The sequence below is a fragment of the Prionailurus viverrinus genome, chromosome F2 (assembly GCF_022837055.1).
Source record: "Prionailurus viverrinus isolate Anna chromosome F2, UM_Priviv_1.0, whole genome shotgun sequence".
NCBI lineage: Eukaryota > Metazoa > Chordata > Mammalia > Carnivora > Felidae > Prionailurus > Prionailurus viverrinus.
The window spans coordinates 75,376,296-75,395,591 of NC_062578.1; positions in this window are offsets into that span (position 1 = coordinate 75,376,296).

Here is a 19,296-nt window from a genome sequence, read left to right on the forward strand (position 1 = left end):
CCATGTTGGAGCAGGTATCAGAATTTCCTCCCTTTTAAGGCTGGTGAACATTCCATTGTATGGATGGACCACGTTTTGTTTATGCATTCATTTCCTGATGGACATTTGGATCGTTTCCACCATCTAGCTACTGGGACTAATGCTGCTATGAACACGGGGTACAAGGACCTGTGGAAGCCATTGTCTTGGGATTCTTGTGTGTACACACAGAAATGGAATTCCTGGGTCCTACGGCAATTCTATGTTTAAGCCTTGGAGGAACTGCCATAGTATTTTCCATAAGAGGTGTGCCATTTTACTTTTCCACCAACAGGGCTCAAGGGCTCTTGTTCCTCCACATCCTCATCAATGATTTGTTCACAGGCTCCTTTTTAAACCCAGCCAAGCGCCTATCCATGTGAGTGCAAAGTATAAGCTCAACAAGCTGGCTGCCCAACAAGTGATGGATCATTATGGCCACTGAAGGGACCCAGGAGCCCCTGTGGTGGCCCATCCGGGCCACATGGATGACTGGTGCGCAGAGCCACATGTGACCATTGAGACTGCCAAGTCTGGAATCTCCAGACCCATTTATAAGGTCAGGTGAGTGCCTGCCTCTTCGGTTCACACATAGAGGCTTTGGTCCTTCTTCCAGAAAGCCCTAGAAGCTGAGAGATTTAGCTTCAAGGCAACTTGGAAATTCATGACCTTTCCCCAAAGCCTCACATTTCCACAGCCTTCCCGTGTGGGTATGGCATCTTTATCTACCCAGGAGATCAGGTCAAAGTTTTAGAGTCTCCTTGACTTGTCTATTTTGCTCACTTTCTGTGCCTAATCCATTGACAACCCATAGGTTCCACCTTGAGCATCTACCAAGGATGCCATGGCTCTTAACCTCCTCCCCCAGGCTGCCTGGCCCAGGTCACCTTTCTTCCTCACCACCTTTTAGCAATCACTCCTGTCTCCCTAATTCAGCCCTTCGCATACCAGGCTAGAGGGGTCCTCTCAAACTCTGGGGCAGCTTAGAGTGTCTGTCTGTTCAGACCCGCCTCAGATGTCCATGAAACTGGGGTAAATGGCAGAGGAAGCCCTTACCATGACCCACAGTCATGCAGGGTCTCATCCCTGGCCTGGCAACTTCCCATAACTCAGCTTCCTCTGCTCTCTCTCTTGCCCTCCTCTGGGACCTTTGCAGTGGTTGTTCCTTCCACAAGAATGCCCTTTTCTGGGCCTGGCTCTCTCCTCTAGCAACTGCTTGGATGCACCTGGTGGGGAGGACTTCCCCACCTCCCTCCGTAACAGAGTACTACCCTGCCCTGCCCTCCAGTCACGGTACTACCCTCAGTTGTCAGTTCCTGTGGCCCCTCTAACAACTTACCGTAAGCTTGGTGACTTAAGAGACAAGATTTTTATTCTCTCTTTTATTCTCTCTCTTTTTTTTATTCTCTTTTACTCTCTCTTTATTCTCTCAGATTCTGGAGGCCTGAAGTCCAAAATCAAGGTGTCAGCAGGGCCCAGCACCCTGCAGAGGGGAAGACCCTCGCTCTCCTCTTCCAGGCTCTGGTACCTCCCAACGTTCCTTGGCTTGTGGCTGCATCACCATGGGCTCTGCCCCCATCCCCATGTGGCCTCCTCCTCTGTGTCACTGTGTGTCCTCTTCAGTATCATGTAAAGACATTGTCCTTACAGCTGGGGTTCACTTTCAACGAGTAAGACCTCATCTCGACTCTTACCTTAATTACGTCTCTAAAGATCCTATTTCCAAAGAAGGTTATGTTCTCTGCTTCCAGGTAGACATGAACTTTGCGGGCACATTTCACCCCATCCTTCTTTTTCTTTCTTGCATTGATGGCTGTCTGATAGACTCTCTTGTGGCGGTGCTTGTTTTTGGCCTCCAGGTATAAGAATGCAAGCTCCAAACGGCAGGGATTTGAGTCTGCTTCTCCCTGCTACTGCTCCCAGTGGGTCCTGGGACAGAGACTCAGTCATGACACGCCTGCTGGAAGATGGAGTCCAGGTGACCCTCAGGGGCTGCCTCTATGTCCGTGAGGGTCTCAGTGATATCAGCAGTGCCCCACTAGGCTGGGGATTCCCTCGTTCCTTGGAGCCGGAGCCCCTGTCCCTGTGGACGCTGTCCCTGGAGAGCAGCTGAGAACCCCCTGTGTCCCTTACCTACCTCCTCTGTCCCCACCCCAGCCAGCCCAGCCCAGCAGGCAGAGTGGGACTCCTTCTGCACAGCAGTTTTAAATGAATTACCTTCTCACCAACTAAGGGTTGCTGGAGGGAGGTGGGTGGGGGATGGGCTAGATGGGTGATGGGTACTAAGGAGGGCACTTGTTGGGATGACCGCTGGGTATTGTACGTAAGTGAGAAATCACTGGGTTCTACTCCTGAAGCCAAGACTGCACTGTATGCTAATTAAATTTGAAATTAAAAAAATAATAATAAATGAATTGCCTTCTCTATGTTTGTTTGTTCTGATGAAAATAAGAAAGCATGGGGTGGATTGACCAGGCGGGTGGACAATTAGGAATGCCTTTGGCTGTATTATACGACTTGTTACTTGTTTTCGCATCCTTCTTGGGGTTGGAAGGAGCTATCCAAATTACGTGAAAAGGTGGTGCATGCTTACCGAGAAGAAGACAGCCACAGACGGAACGGCGAAATGTGAAGAAGGAAAAAAAGAAATCACCTGTTAGCCTGTGACCCACAGACAACCGTCTTTGGCTTATTCTCGATCAGTTTTCCAAGCAGCATGAATCCTGGTTGAAATCATATCCTATATCCAATTTAAAACTCTGCTCTCTTTCCCTTAAAATTAGACCATGAGCATTTTCCACGTCATCAGAAACTAATAACAGTTCCCACGTGTGGACTGCTTCTGCTGCGGCAGGGCCAGGCCAAGCTCTGCTCTATTCCAGGGCCATGGTTGCCATTGCGATGAAGCGTTTCTTCCATCCTACCACCAGCCCAGCGAGGAAGTGGTGCCTGAGAAGTGCCGAGAGGTGCTTCAACCCAGAACAAACAGCTGCCGACATCTGGGGTTGCTGGAGAGATATCGGGGAGGCTGCAACGGACCGTGTACCCCTGAACTGCCCTGACAGAGTTAAGTCTGCAGAGAGGCGTGTAACCCATGGTGAAAGATTATTGGGGAAAACATCAGGATGCTTTGCTTCACGTGATGAAAATGTAGCCTAGGGAACATGACACGAAGGAGCCTGTGCTGTCACACAGTCACAAAGCGTATGGCCTCTGCCCTTGCTAACAAAGAGAGCGTCACTGCACACGTGGCTGAGATGTTTTGCAGACCTGGACCAGAGATAGGAACGGCTTCCCCACCACAGTCATGGTGAAACCAGACCAACCAGCACCCAGAAGACAAGTCCATCTTGAAGTTTACCCAATCTCTGGCCAATCGGAAGAACTCACGACCCTTCACCCTTCACCCTTGATTTTTGCCCTTAAAAGCTCTCACTTGCAAGTCCCCGGGGGGGGGGGGGGGGCGGGGAGGGCGGTTCTGGAACTTCCTGTTCTCTTGGGTGGAGCCACACCAGTAAACAGCCTGTCTTTCTTCACGGCAAAGACCCATGTCAGTCTTTTCTTGGCTGGCCGCGCATCGGGTGGATGAATGTTGGACTACACCCCACAAATTTATACATTGAAATTGAACCCCCAATGCTAGAAAGTGGGGCCTTTGGGAGGAGACCAGGTCATGAAGGAGGAGCTCTCATTAATGGCATTGGAGGCCTTATAAAGAGACCCCAGAGAGCCCCCTTGTCCCTTCTGTCATTCAAGTACACAGTGAGAGGACGCCATGTAGGCACCAGGAGAGGGCCTCATTAGACATGCAGTCAGCTGGCATGTTGATCTTGGACTTCCAGCCTCCATGACAGTGAGAAACAAATTTCTGTTGTTTATGAGCCACCCAGTCTGTGGTATTTCTGTTACAGTAGCCTGAACCGACTAAGACAGAGGCGTTGCCTTTTTAGGAGATAGAATCAGAGAGTAATCAAGAGAAGAGGCTTTCGCGCCAGGGCTGAGGACTCTTGACCGTAGCCCCCAGCTGTGTGGCCCCGAGTGGATCGCTTAAACTCTCTCTCAGGCTCCCTTTCGAGCTCTGCCATGGGCCTAGCCATGCCCATCTCACAGGGCAGTGGTGACGCCGAAGCAAGCCCACACGACGTTCCTAGCCCACTAGGAAGCACATAGAAAGTGTGCAGAAGGGGCGCCTGGGTGGCTCAGTCGGTTGAGCGTCCGCTTCGGCTCAGGTCATGATCTCACGGTCTGTGAGTTCGAGCCCCGCGTCGGGCTCTGTGTTGACGGCTCAGCCTGGAGCCTGCTTCCGATTCTGTGTCTCCTTCTCTCTCTGCCCCCGCCCCACTCATGCTCTGTCTCTGTCTCAGAAATAAATAAAAATTAAAAAAAAAAAAAAGAAAGTGCGCGGAAGATGACAGCTGCTTCTCTTCTGAATTTAAACCCAGTGTCCTGATTTGACATGTCCATTTTGTTTGCTTAAAAAATAGCCCTTGTTTTTCTTTCTGCGGAAGTCATATATGTTCATTATAGAATCGTTAGAACATAGAGATAAGCAAGGAGGAGGTATTAGTCATCGGTAATGTCACCATCCGGAAATAAAACCTACGAATTACCCTTTTAGTGTTGTGCATGTACATATGTAAATGCACACACACGTAAAACATACATTTTAATGGGATATTGCTATCTTCTCCTAGCTATATTCAGTGAGCGCTTTTTTCATGTAAATATATATTTTTCACTGCATCCAGCAGCTGTTTTGCAGGCTACTGACCGTATCTTTATTTGGACAGCAGGTGGCTTCCTATCTCGTCTTGGCTCATCTCCGTAACGCACCCCTTTCCACATTGGCGCCATGGGTCTGGGCTGCAGTGATGAGGCCTCTTCTGCACCCAGCCACGCGGGACAATGGAAATGTCATCAAGGATATGACCGTAAGGGTCGTCACGGTTCCTGGAGCATCTCCATTGCTTTATCCCAGTGGGTCCTCGCTCTGCCCCCTTGGGGTTCCCTTTTACAGGTCAGGTCAGGCCAAGAAAATACCCAAGAACATTGACCTCCATGCCTGGATCTGAGCGCAGGGCTTCGGTTTCTCGGCAGAAGCTCGGTTTTACCACACGGGCGTGGAGGCTGAGTGGCAGGGCGTCTCTCGAACTCTCTCAACCGGGGCTGGCTCCTCTGCCCCTCTCCCCAGCCCGGAAAATAAACAGATGAACACTCACCATGCTTCTGGGGGTCCCACCGTCTTCAATTAATGGAGAACATGAATGTTTAGAGCAGCACCTAGATAAGATGCCTCTTACCCCGCCTGGATGCCACTACCAGGACGACTTCAGTTATAACAGTCCTGTCTCACTGTCTTCCCTCTTCTGTTAGCCTCCGAGCCTCTGAGGTGGGACCTCCGTGTTCTTCCACCTAAAATCTGCCTACCGCAGAGGGAATACGGTAGGAGCTAGACTTGCTGAGTCAAGTGAACGGAGAGACACGAATGGCAGAATCTCAGGGCAAAGCTACCTGCCTGGCTAGCACCTTGCGGCCACTGTATCCCAAAGGTCCCTACGCTTATACGCCATACAGACCACAAAGGGTTTTGCTTCTATCCATCATCTTGGAAGGTAGGCTGAGTTTCAACTCCAATGATGTGGTTGCACAGTGAGAATGATTTTTTCCTCTGTATTCACCTCTCTCCTCGATTTGATGCATTACTGGTGACACCCTAGGCTGCACTATGAATTCTTATTTTTATTTAGTTTTTATTTTCTTTAATGTTTATTTATTTTTGAGAGAAAGATAGAGAGAGAGAAAGAGAGTGTGAGCAGGGGCAGGGGAGGGGCAGAGAGGGAGACACAGAACTCGAAGTGGGCTCCAGGCTCCGAGCTGTCAGCACAGAGCCCGATGTGGGGCTCGAACTCACAAACTGTGAGATCATGACCTGAGCCGAAGTCAGATGCTTAACCAACTGAGCCACCTGGGTGCTTTGAATTCTTATTTCTAAATATGAATTGAATGGGAGTAACTGGGTGCTTTTTTTATATTAGCTGATTTGGGGCAAGTTTCAACAGTTTTGGAAAGTGCTCATTTCTGTCCTTTGCTTGTTTGTTTTTTGTGGCCTCAGTATACTATTTTTCTTATCGGTTTTCATGAGCACAGTGCATAGTAAAGAACATAGTCACTGTAGGCCACGTTGCGACAATTTGTCCTCCAAATTCTTGGCTGTTTTAATTGTAGCTCAAGGTTTGTTTTCCCAAGTGTAGCCCTTTTACGTGTCTCTTGACACTGTGTCTCTTGAATATTTTCATTTGAGAGATTTCTTCAAACACTTTAAAGCTTACAGTGCCTTCCCTGTTAAAGAGACCTGGTAAGAAGGTGATCTAATTTAGCACGTGTTGTTATGTTTTAAGTTCTCACCGTTTACTTCGTATCTGGAGGTCATTTTGACGCTGGTTATGAAGTGACGTTCCAAGCTCATTTTTCCTCCCAAATATTACAATCCGTCTTTCAATTCCACTTGTTGGCTTATCCTTGCCATCTGCACACACACACACACACACACACACACACACACGATCCTTTGTGTTATGTTACAGATGAGAACATTGAGACATAAAGAGGCAAATTAATAATTCTGAACTCAACTACTTAGTGGAAGATCTAAGAGGTATGCTCCTTTCTGTGGATTCCCAATCCAGGGTTCCACCCATCTCATGCTACCCCTATTTCGTTAGACACCACAATTTATGAGATCACTTATTTCCACTATCTTTCCAATGAGAGCTACACTACCCAGTCTGGCAGCCATCCATTGATATGTGACTCTCGGGTGCTTGGAATGTGACGAGTCCCACAGGAGATACACTGCAGGCAGCAAACACGCTGGGTTTTAAAGATTTGGTGCAAGTTACGGAGAGGGAGGGAGGCAAACCATAAGAGACTCTTGGATACCGAGAACAAGCTGAGGGTTGATGCGGGGTGGGGGAGAGGGGAAAGTGGGTGATGGGCACGGGGAAGGGCACCTGGTGGGATGAGCACTGGGTGTTGTATGGAAACCAAGTTGACAATAAATTATATCAAAAAATAAAAATAAAAACTTAGTGCAAAAAACAAGAAGGTAAATATCTCAATAATGTTCATATTGGTTACCTATTGAAACGATAGGTGGATATTTTGGACTGAATAAAGCGCAGCATTGACATTAACCGCAACTACTTTTTTTCGTTAAGTTTAATGTGAATATTAAAAAAATAACAATCATATATGTAGCTTGTATTATGTTCTGACTAGACGGTGTTGGAAACTAGATTCTCAACTCTCTGTGGGGCTGTGGTTGTTCTGTTTTCTTATCATTTGATCCCAGCAATGAACACTGTCCCCAGTACATAATAGATGCTAAACATTGGTCAAATGAATGAATGTGAAGATAGCTGAATGCCCAACTACAACCACACCCCCACCCCTTTTTTGAAAGTCGGTTTCATGCCCAACGCGGGCTTGGACTCACGGCCCTGAGACCAAGACTTGAGCCGAGATCGAGTGTCAGATGTGTAACCAACCGAGCCACTCAGGCACCCCAGTCACGCCCCCTTTTGAAAGGATCTGGTTTTCAAACACCACGCTTGCTAACTTGCCTTTTCTCCTTCAAGCTTGGTTAGGCCGCATGATGAGGATCCAAAAGGATCCTTGGTCACAGGGATCAATAGGAAGCAATCCAGGAAGGGACAGGAACTCAAACCACATGGGCAGCCTGTTTGAGAACCCTGACGTGTCAACAGAGGGAATAAGCCTGTGGTTCTGACGGTGCCTTGGCTGAGCACAGACAAATCTTAGATCTCAGGTTTCCACTTGCCTCAACGCCTCTCTCTCTCTCAAGCTCTCTCTCTCTCTCTCTATCCAAAGCATCTCAGTCCTCCTCATCAGGTGCTTCCTCAGCTTCTCTTTAAGCAAGTCCTGTGCACCTACGTGTCCTTATTCAGCCTTCCACCACACATGTAAGTGGACAGCACAGCGGTTAGGGGTGCGGGCTCCGAGCTGGAGGGCCCAGCCTCGAATCCCATCCTTCCCACGAGTCACCTTTTCAATCATTGGGAAGTTGCTTTACCTCTCTCTGCCTCTTCTTCTTCATTTGTGGAATCAGCACTGGACATAATAATTCTACAGTGTTTAGGGCCCTCTCGGACACAGTCATTACTTAATAGATATTCATGAATCTTCCCCATCAGAAGATAGCAAGGCCACCTAGAACTCATTCTAATTTGTAAACCGCACTCACTTTTTTGTTTACCTGTGATCTTCTCTGGGTCCCGTGAGCCACAATCTGGGAGTTCAAGCATTCCATTTTCTCTGGACCTCCCTACGTTCCTGGTTGGCACGGAGGAGTCTAGGGGGAACAGGGACCACACGACCATGTCTCACGAGACAGGAAGCAGAGTTTGGCTGTGTGGGGTGATTGCAAAGTCCCTAGATGGGGAAGAGTGGCTTGAGATACTGCCAAGACTCTGCCACTAATTCATCACTTGGTATTTCCTCTCTCTGGAAATTCGTTTCCTTATCTATAAAAAGAAAGGTATCGAGGCGATACGTGTTTCCCAAAGTGGTTTCTGCAAAACTTGGGTCCTATCAGATGGTCATTGAGAAATGACCTGTTTTAGTTTGGGTTCCCCCCAAAGCATAATCTGAGCAAAGGTTTTGGTGACAAGTGGATTAGTCAGGAATTGATCCCGAGAAGCACAGTGAGGGTCAAGAAGTTGGACAAGGGAGACGGGAAAACCACAGAGGGCGAATTGAGGGGCAAGCTGCCAACGTGGGGAAGAGGGGCTCTATCTTCCTGGGATCCCTTGAGACACCAAAGGCAACAGGCCACGGATTGTCCTGCCAAGGGATGAGGAATCTGGGTATTTAACACCCAACTCCTGTGCCTCATTGTTTGAGGATTGTTCCTGGAAGTGTGAACTCTGCCTGGGCTGAGAAAGGTCTCAGGCAAAGACAGAGAAGCTTCATGAGGTCAGAAGCCACAAACTGTCCGCTGAGGGCCGGGTAACTCCAGGGGGACCAAGAAAGGGGTCAAGGGGCAGGGGGCAGTCAAGTAGAGGGACAAAGATCTTGAGGTTGGTCGAAACCTTGCCACTTTATGGTCGTGTGACTCAGAGTGAGTTCCTCAGTTGTGTGAAAGGTCAGCTTCATAAGCATAACAAGGTTGAGGTGAGGACTAAAAGTGACTCGAACATACAGAACATACAGAAGCCTCTTTCCGGTGCCCCCATCATAAATGCTGCCTGTTTTATTTTATTATTATTATACTAAATAATTATTACTTACTCGACCGGAGAGAAATTGGTCTAACTGGGTTGCGCGCAGCACCCCCACCATGCTTTTCCACCGATCCTTGGTTGATGCCGTGTGAGATGGGACCTCCATTTCCTCCCGCCTTTATGACGGTTTGTGAGTTGGGAAGAAGTCCCTTTACTCCCGGCAGGACACCTACGCGGCAACAAACCCAGAAACGGTGTTGGCTGGAAACGTGCGGATTTCTGGGGCATCTCTCTGATGTCTTTTCACAGACACACAGCTGTGCAGAGAACCCCCAGTGAGCGCACACCCATCTGGCCATGCCTGCATCATCGTCTGGTTTGGCCAAGGCTCACTGGGCCACCTCTGTGCCATCGCAGAATGAGAAGAAATACTCCCTGGTCCTCGAAGTCATTTGAGAACCAGGTAAGCACACATTTCAATCCTCTTTGTAGAACTCTGAACTATCGGAGTAAATAAATAGCTAAAATACCGAATCGGTGCCCAGTTTGGCCACGTGTCCAGAGGAACAGAAACAGAGTTGGTGGGAGCATGTGAGAGGGAGCCTTTCAAAGCCTTCCAGGTATGTTGTTCGTTTGAAAATGTATAGTGTGGGGGCGCCTGGGTGGCTCGGTCGGTTGGTTGGGCGTCCGACTTCGGCCCAGGTCACGATCTCGCGGTCCATGAGTTCGAGCCCCACGTCGGGCTCTGGGCTGATGGCTCAGAGCCTGGAGCCTGTTTCGGATTCTGTGTCTCCTTCTATCTCTGCCCCTCCCCTGGTCATGCTCTGTCTCTCTCTGTCTCAAAAATAAATAAACGTTAAAAAAAAAATTAAAAAAAAAAAAAGAAAATGTATAGTGTGGAACGGGGCTTGCCGGAGGCTGGAGTGCAGGGGAACAGGGAGTTAGTGTTTAACGGATACAGAGCATCGGGGGCTCCGGCTGGGGAGGATGAGAAGGTTCTGGTGGTGACGGTGACAAGAACAATCGAATGTACTTACTGCCACTGAACGGCACACTTAAAATGGCTGAAATGGGATATTAAAATTATATTAAATAAAATCGATATTAAAACTATATGTAATTAAATGTAATTATTTATTTTATTATTATCTAATTATATCTATATTAATATATTATATTAAAATATAATATATAAATTGTATAATATATTAATTAATTAATATATTATATATAATAATTATATAATATATATTATATTATATTATTTATATAATATATAAATAATAATATAAAATATTATATTAAAATATAAAATGGGTATTTTATACTACGGGTGTTTTACCAAAGTCTTAAAAATAAAATTTAAATTAATTTTATTCGTTTACTTTTGAGAGAGAAAGAGAGAGCTCACGAGCAGGGGAGGGGTACAGAGAGAGAGAGAGAGAGACAGAGACAGAGAATCCCAAGCAGGCTCAGCGCAGTCAGCAGGAGCCTGACGTGGGGCTCGATCTCAGAAACCTTGAGATGATAACCTGAGATGAAATCAAGAGTCGGACACTTAACCCACTGAGTCACCCAGGTGCCCCAATAAAATTTAAATTAAAAACAAAAGAAGAAGAAGGGAAAACACGTGTAGTGTGGGGTATCTATTCTGTCCCTCCAGATGGTAGGGGGTCAATCAAGGACAAAGACACACAAAATCCCTGGCAGGGTTATGCCCACCTTCTAGAGGGGAAGACAGGCCCAAGGAGGGAGCTTTATGATCCAGGAAGAGAGGTGTTCAAATCATAGACTCCGGGGGGCTGGGACGCACAGAGATTCTGGGAATGGTGGTTCTCTGGAAAGTCTTCCTGGGCGGCCGCAGGGTTAGAGGGGGTGGATGTGGCTCTGATAAAAGGAAAAGAGGTCTGGAAGCTGGAGACGGGGGCGGGAGGGGGTGGGGGGCGGAGAGCCCAGGGTCCAGGCATGAGCCAGAGGCAGGCCCAGTGCTGCAGGGGAGGAGGCGGTGAGGGGTGAGGAGGGAGGGCCTGGAGGATGGGACTGGAGAGCGAGAAGCTGCCAGATCAGGAGGCAGTGAATCATTTCCCTCCGGGGGGGCAGCGGAAAGCCACCTGAGGGTTTAGGAAGGGGAATGACACATTCACATGAGTCTTTCTGACAGCTCACAGTGGAGGAGTCTGGAAGGGCAGGTGAGAGTGACAGGGAGCAATGTGGCCACCAGAGAAACCCTTAATAGAGTGGCGGTCAGCTCTGCGGGGCAGCAGGGTCCCGGGATCCAAGCGTGCAGGGCAGGGTGTATCTGCAGGTCACGGAGGGAGGAGTCATGAGTGGGGCACGGATTCCCGGCTTGAGCGACGGAGCAGACGGAGAGCTTGACAAATGTTTGCTGCCTGCCTGTTCAGGCGGGTGGATGGATGCTGGGCTGCTTTTGAACCTCCGTGCCTTTTTTTTTACACGTCTGTTTATTCAGAGAAAGAGCAAGAGTGGGGGAGGGGCAGAGAGCGAGGGAGAGAGAGAATCCCAAGCAGGCTCCACGCCCAGCACAGAGCCCGACGTGGGGCCCCATCGCACAACCATGAGATCGTGCGTGACCTGAGCGGAAATCACGGGTCAGACGCTCAACCAACTGAGCCGCCCAGGCGCCCCTGAGATTCTGTGCCTTGGAGCACACCGTTCACCTCGAGATGTTCTAGTTCCCCGAGTCCCTGAAAATGCATGCCAAGCCTCCTCTGACCCTCCCCTTCCAAACTCGCTGGTTCAGGTTCCCACGGCATCCTGCCATTTCCTCTTTCTAAGCGCCCTTGACCTTGCCAGCTCACCCCTCTGCCTCTGCACGCTTTAATGAAAGGAGGGACTGTCTTCCCTCTGTGCTCCCAGCGTCTGCAGGATGGAGGGTGTTAAATTAGCGCTTGTTGAATGGACCGGCACGTTTAACCCGGACTTCCGATTCACCGGCTTATAAGCCCCAGAAGAGCGAGAGTCCCACTTGCCTCGTTCACCCCCCTGTGCACCGAGTCTGCCTGTCACATCCGAAGTGTCTGATCGGAAGCATTTGGCCTGGATTAACTGGCAGAGCCGGAATGGATTTTCTTACAGGGTCATATGTGAAAAGTATAGCTGAACGAATCTTCGCTCCTGCCAAACTTCCGGAGTACTGTGGGACAGCAAGCGTTAGCATTCTTTCTCCATCTTTCTCATAGGTACCTGTGAGAGGGAATTTAGCACACATACTCATGCACTTCACTCATTCGTTCATTCATTCATTCACGTCTCTATTCTTTCAACACTGTCTTTCGATCGGCTCCGGTCACAGAAATCCAGGTGTTCATTTGCTGGTTCTGGACACCGTCCTCCACCAACGAAACGGGGTGATGGCAAAGCTGGAGATTGTCGTGAGGGTATGGTCCTCCTCAGGATGTTCATTCGAAAGAACACAGAGGAGATGTGTGATCCCTCTTCCTCATACTTGTAAAGACCTACGTCTAAAGACCTACAGTCTCTGGGAAGCAGATGTCAGCTCCCCCAAGAGGCCTGACTAGGCAGGGAGAAACTTCTCTGTGAGTTGGGCCTCCTGTGTGAGAAGACTTTCTTGGTGGCTGGGTGTGGACACGGTTGACGTGTCGTCCGGCTTTCTTCCATACGGGGTACCGGTCGGGATGGGTGACCTCTACGTTCGTTCTAAGTTTCTGGCATCCTAAGGCTGAGTGAGTCTTTTGCAGGGTTACTTTCCTTCAGCCTAGCGTTCATAACTTTTCAACTGATTTGTTAGCATCTCGAACGGAGGGGCCACATCCCATCAAGCCAGGGTCATGGTCCAGAAATGTTAGATCTGAACCTTTGTTTGGCGTCTCATCCGCTGTGTGACCACAGGGTAGTGACATAACCTCTCTGAGCCTCATGTCCCCCTTCTAAAGAGAGGAGCCCCACACCTGCCTCCTGGGTTGCCACGGAAATTACCTGAGATAGCATATGTAACAACACGCAGGACCACCTCTGGTACAGGATGGGGGTGGCGTGGGGGGAGGAATATAATCATTTACGGTCGCGTTTCGTCTCTCTGCTCTGTCAATTTTGGCAAGTGACTTCGGAGAAAACAACGGAACCCACCTTCATGATTCCATTAATTGATGTATGCAAAGCTCTCAGGACAACCTCTGCCAGGTAAAGCATTAACATATAAATGTTAGTAATAATTATTACCTTTAGGGTGCCCTTCTAACACCCTGCACATCCCCCAGCTTCGTTCTCCTGGATGTCTTGTGATTACCAACCTTCACCTGCCTTGCCCACCACCCGCCGCAGTGCCTCCTTGTTCGCCCCCAGCCCTTGCCCGGGCACCCACACAGAGCCCGGATCATAGCAAAGGTCTAAGTCATCCACCGTGATTGATTTCCCAGAAGCACTGTCTGAGGAGTCTTGCCTCGGGCCAGGGTCCCCACAGTGCACAGCTCTGGGGGTTAGCGGGCACTTTCGAGTCTCCTCAGATGCCCAAGCTGGGCGCCCTGTCCGCTGTGGGCATGCTGTCTCTGGGTGCCGCGCAGCCTCCAGGCCCTACCTGCAGGGCAGGGTCCAGTGTGCAGGGCGCTCCGCACCCCCAGGAACACCCCCGCGTGGGGTGCAGGGCCTGGGTAATTAGCACTTCTCTGTGCTATGTGAGGGATTCCTGGGAAGCCACACTAACCCTTTAAACTGAGTTTCCGTGGCAATAAAATATTCCCGGAAAACGTAAAGGGCTGGCAGTCACACCTCATTTCTGACTCTGCAGCTGGGGAGAGGCTGGTGTTGGCACAGATAAGAAAGAGAATGCCGGGGGAGTGTCTGGTATTCCAATTAGTTCTGTGTTTCTCCCAGGCTGGACTTCAGGGCTGACCCTGTTTTGAAATATTTGGGCAAAGGGGTGTTGACGTGAAGCTGCTTGTACACAGTTTTCCTGTGGGAACCGAGTCCCTAACACGGGTCACACAGGCACTTACTTCCTACCCCTCATGTGGATTCCCAGGCCCGGAAACTTGTGGCGGGGGCTCCGTCTCCCAGGAAGATGCTGTGAAATACAGCCAGGAGCGCGTTTGGGGAGCTGGAGGTGGGGTGCAGGGGAGAGCCATGTATTTTGAAATTATTCGGATTGTATGCAATATTAAAGAGACCCCAATTTGCTTAATTAAGCCTCAAAAAGATTCATTTATTGGAAGGACGCTGGCTAGCAAGCGTTGAACAGCAAAGATGCCCAAAGGGAGGGGACTAGAGAGGTTTGGGGAACCTGAGCAGCGGCGTCTGGGGCTCTCTGCAGCAGGGGCTGCCCAGGTTCCCCGTGACGTGCCCCAGCGGAAATCTCTTCCAATCCAGGGCCACGTTCAACTCGCATCTGGTAGGGCAAAAGCAGCCGTGGACCACAGCACAAAGGAGGAGCGTGCCTGCCCGACGTTATTTACAAAAGCAGGCAGTTGGCCAGTTTGGCCCCGGAGCAGGAGGGGCGGGGCCAAAGTTGCTCAGCAAGCAAGGTACGCCCCCCACCCCCGACTTCCCTCCCTGGGCGTGACTCCGCCCCCAGATCCTCTCAAAGGGGAATCCTGATTGGTGAGCGCTGGGCGGTGACTGGGTTAGGAGCCCAGCCCTAAGCCAATCAGTTCACTGTCACCACTGACCACAGTGATTGGCTCAAGTTGGTCCAATCAGAGTAAAGAAAGCCCTTTTGCGCCTTGAAAAGGCGGAAAAGGGACTTTCACCTTTCCCTCCCTCCCCCTCCTCTCTCCCTCACCCCTCTTTCTACGTTTTTCCCCCCTCCCTCTCTCAACCCTCTGTGTCTCCTGTCCTCCCTCCTTCCCTCTCCTGTACAGGTGTAGTTGATAGCTGGGAAGGAGTTCATGGAATCTGAGGGTTTCACTGACCAGGATCCAAGGCTCTCGCCCACATCCCTTTCCACTTCGAGTTACATCAGCCTGAGACAGATCGGTGTTCTCAGACTTTACTGTGTGCCAGGTGGCAGGGAGTCCTGGGCCCTGGGGGTATAGAGGTGAATCCGCCCCTCCCCATGTCCACAACAAACCCATGGTCGATGAGGAAGATGGACACACAAGAAAACCACGATACAGTGTGGTGCAGCAAACACTGAGACAAGGGGGAGAAGGAGGAGGCCCCGGAACAGAAGCCTGGAGGAAAGAGACTGAACAGAGCCCGGGGAGAACTGAAGTATGAAGGGAGCACAGACAGGGACATGCAAATGTGGTGGCAGAAGGTGGGGAACTCTACCGTGTTCAGAGCTGGCTCTTCATGTCTTCGCTCCTGAGACCCGGGCTTCTTTAGAAGAACGGATCGGGATGGAGAGAGGAGCCTCGATGCTGCCACTCAGCAGCTGCTGGAAGCCTCAGCAGGCAGGTGCTGGGAGCAGCTGGCCCGGGCACAGCCCAGTGATGGCAGAGTAAAGAGCTGGCCCTCCAGGACGGATGTCTCCGGGCCACGTGGACAATCTTCAGGCCTCTGCCCGAGCGACTACCATGCAGCCCCCTGGACTCTGCAGCCCCCTGGATTTCTGCAGCCCCCTGGACTCTGTAATGGGAAGTCTGAGGCTAGACTGATGTCAATCGAATAGACTTGCCTCCCCATTGTGACTCAGAGACATCCCCTCTGTGTGACCTTGGGCAAGTCATTTTACCTCTCTCTAGGCAGTTAGCTCATTTGGCCAATGGGACTAGTCTCTAGGAAATGGCCCGTGGGTCTGGAAAGCATAAATACCGAGTGCCTGGCATATAGGACGTGTAGACACAAGACAGTACGATTATCAACTCAGCAAGACAGGCGCCAGGACGAGAAGGGGTCAATGGAATCAGAGGGTTTGGGGAGCCAGTGGGGTGGCTGACACACATGAAAACAGGTGGAGACTCCTGTCTATACCCTTGGGGTGCTTGAGTCATGGGCTGACCCAGACGTGCCCTCAATTGTGGATTTTCTCCTAACATGTCAAGGCCTACCCACATACTTAGCCTTGGAAGAGGACGTGACCTTTGATCCTTGGGCAGATGCCCAGATCTTTCTATTCACCCAAATGCCTGAACACTGGAGCTTCAAGCACTCACCATGTATATTTGTTTAAAAAGTAGGTCTGTTTAGGGGCACCTGGGATGGCTCAGTTGGTTGAGCATCTGACTCTTGATTTTGGCTCAGGTCATGATCTCACGGTTCATGAGTTCGAGCCCCGCACTGGGCTCTGCGCAGACCGCGCAAAGCCTGCTTCTAATTTTAATTATTAATTATTAATTATTAATATATTCATTGACCTGTTTCAACAATTAAGCCCAATACTATTTTTTAAAACCGCTTTAGCTGACCCAGAATGTCCTGTGCTTTGGAAGAAAGATCTGCCTTGCTTGGCCTAGTTGGCGGGTTTCACAAAACCTTAATTTCCTTTTCTCCCGCTGCCTCCAACTCTTCAGCGAATAGCCCCCGGGAGAAGCCATTGTCTTCTGCATCTTGAGGCACTGATGGTTTTAGGATCCAGAGCCTATTTGATGTTTGGAAGGGGAGAACCCCCAGGGGGTGATTTGTTCCTCTTGTTGGGTCTGTCGCCAGCATTTGTGGGTGCTGTGTTTTCACAGCTGCAGCCACCTTTGCCAGTCCTGAAAGGGAGCAGAGCCTCAGCCGCCCAGATGGACCCAAGCAGAGAGCAACACTTTTCACTTGTGGACACACGCCCGGAAGGGGGATGGGCTCAGTGAGATGGGAATTCAAGGTCCAGGATGTTTGGATTTGTGGCTCCCAAAGGACTGCTTCCTGGAGCGGTGGTCTCCTTCCTCACGCTGTTCTGATGGAAAGGGCACGAGCTCTGGAGGGAGGAGCCCCCAGGACATGCACACAACGTCTGAAGCTCAAGGTCACGGTTGGAGAAGCAGGGGTCATAGAAGTCACCTCCAGGAGTGCTCCCAGGAAGAAGTGCGACTTGGAACGGGGACATGGGTCAGACCGCCTGCCCTTCTGTCTACGGTGGCTTGGACAGAGCAACGACTGAGGGTGGGGTTCCAAGTGACAGCGGCCTGGCTATTTCCGGGACAGTGAGAAAAAGGCCTTCATTGCAGCAAAGTGTCTCACGCAGCACCTTAACCGCAGGACCCTGGAATGAGAATTGGGGCCTCTCTGGGGCACACGGATGACACGAACTTGAGGACCCCTGGCTCAGGGCCTGTGGGCGGCCTGCCTGGGAAAGCACGGAGAAGCTGCCTTGGGTGGCCTTGTAACCAGCCTTTCCACCTCAGGTATTTATTCAGGGTGCAGAGAGAGCCCTGAACAAGACCTTGGAGGTGCAGAGATGGGCCAGGCATGGCCCCCTCCTACAGACATCCCAGTTCAGTGGTTGTCTTCTTTTAGCTATTTGGGCCTCTGGGAAGTGGGGGAGGGATGTTCTCCTGTTCTAAATTGATAAGCCATGAGATGAATCCCCATGTGCAACGGATTCTGCTCAAGGCACTAGAGACACAGTAAATAAGGCCAGCTCCCTGCCCCGGGGGTGCTCCTGCTCTGGGGCACAGGTGGCTGCTAAGCCTTGTCAAAAATCAACTCTAAACCCTTTGGCACGATGGTCGAGATCTTTTAAAAAAAAAATCTTTTTTTTAATGTTTATTTATTTTTGAGAGAGACAGAGTGTGAACAGGGGAGGGGCAGAGAGAGGGAGACACAGAATCCGAAACAGGCTCCAGGCTCTGAGCCATCAGCCCAGAGCCCGACTCGGGGCTTGAACTCACAAGCCGTGAGATCGTGACCTGAGCCGAAGTCGGACGCTTAACCGACTGAGCCACCCAGGCGCCCCACAATGGTTGAGATCTTTAACAATTTGGCTGCACCTACCTTTCCCCGTCTTTCCTTTTCCAGTCTGCTCCAGTTCCCCCTGATAGGGCCATGTCACCCTCCAGGGCCTGGAATGTTCAGGCCTCAAAGCTCTGCCCCTCTGGTCTCTCTACAGGGAGACTGCTTTTCCCCAGACTCAATCCACTCGTATCATCCTTACCCTTGAAGGTCAACGGCAGACGTGAGGAGGTTACTATACGGGGCTCGGTCTTTTGGGAACCAATGAGAGGAGTTTTGAATTCCCACCAATGTAGGGGAATATAGAAAAGTCTGCTCCTCTCCAGCTGGGGGGGCGGGGGTTAGATTTAAAATTAGTCTGGAATGCTCATTGGTGGGTTGGAGGAGGGGGTGGTGGGAGAAAGAAGGAACTCGTTTTTACTCAGCACAGACTTTCTGCCAGACCTGGAAGGGTTCTCTTCCCTTTCTATTTGTTACAGCCTGTCCAAGTTAAAATTCAAGCCTTGCCAGCTTCTGGCTACGTGACCTTGGGCAATTCCACAAATCTCTTTTCTTTGGTCTTCTTATCTGTAAAATGGCAAGAATAACAGCATAGTCCTTGCTGTCGGGTTTAAATTACTTAAGGCATCTCTAGGATTCTGAGACGTGAGATAGGTGTTGGCTGTTATAAAATGACCCTCAGTGTCACAAGCGTTGCATCTTATTTTGCTCTCTCTAAAGATTTTTTTTTTTTTTCTCCTCTCTGTTTCTCAGGTGGTAAAAGGCTCACGGAGGCCAGCCGAGCGTGTCCGGAGTCGCAAGGAGAGCTCGGCAGGGTCGGGTTTCAAAACCGGAGCTCTCTGTGCCTTGTGACGCACACCATTCTGGCTGTCTGTTCCCACTGATTCCAACGCCTGCGCCCTCGGGCTCTGCCGGTGTCGGTGCCTGGTTTGCGCTGTGGTTCTTCGCTTCCGGTAATGAGTTCTCTGTCAATTACCCGCTCCTGCCCCCGCGGTCTCCAGGGCTGCGCTGGCCAATTGTTCCGTCAGGCCCAGGTCTGGGCAGGCGTCTCAATTTGGGCAGCTATTTCGTGGTCAATCACGATCTCAAACAGAGACAGCGAGGCAGCCTTACGCCCAGTGATTTCTGGAGACCAGCCAGCCCTGTCTCCCAATAAAGACACTCCATCTCTCAGCATGGAGTTTTCCAGTAGACGTGCCATGCTAAGCCCGGCCAGCGCTAATTATAATTGGTTCTGGCCAGTTCC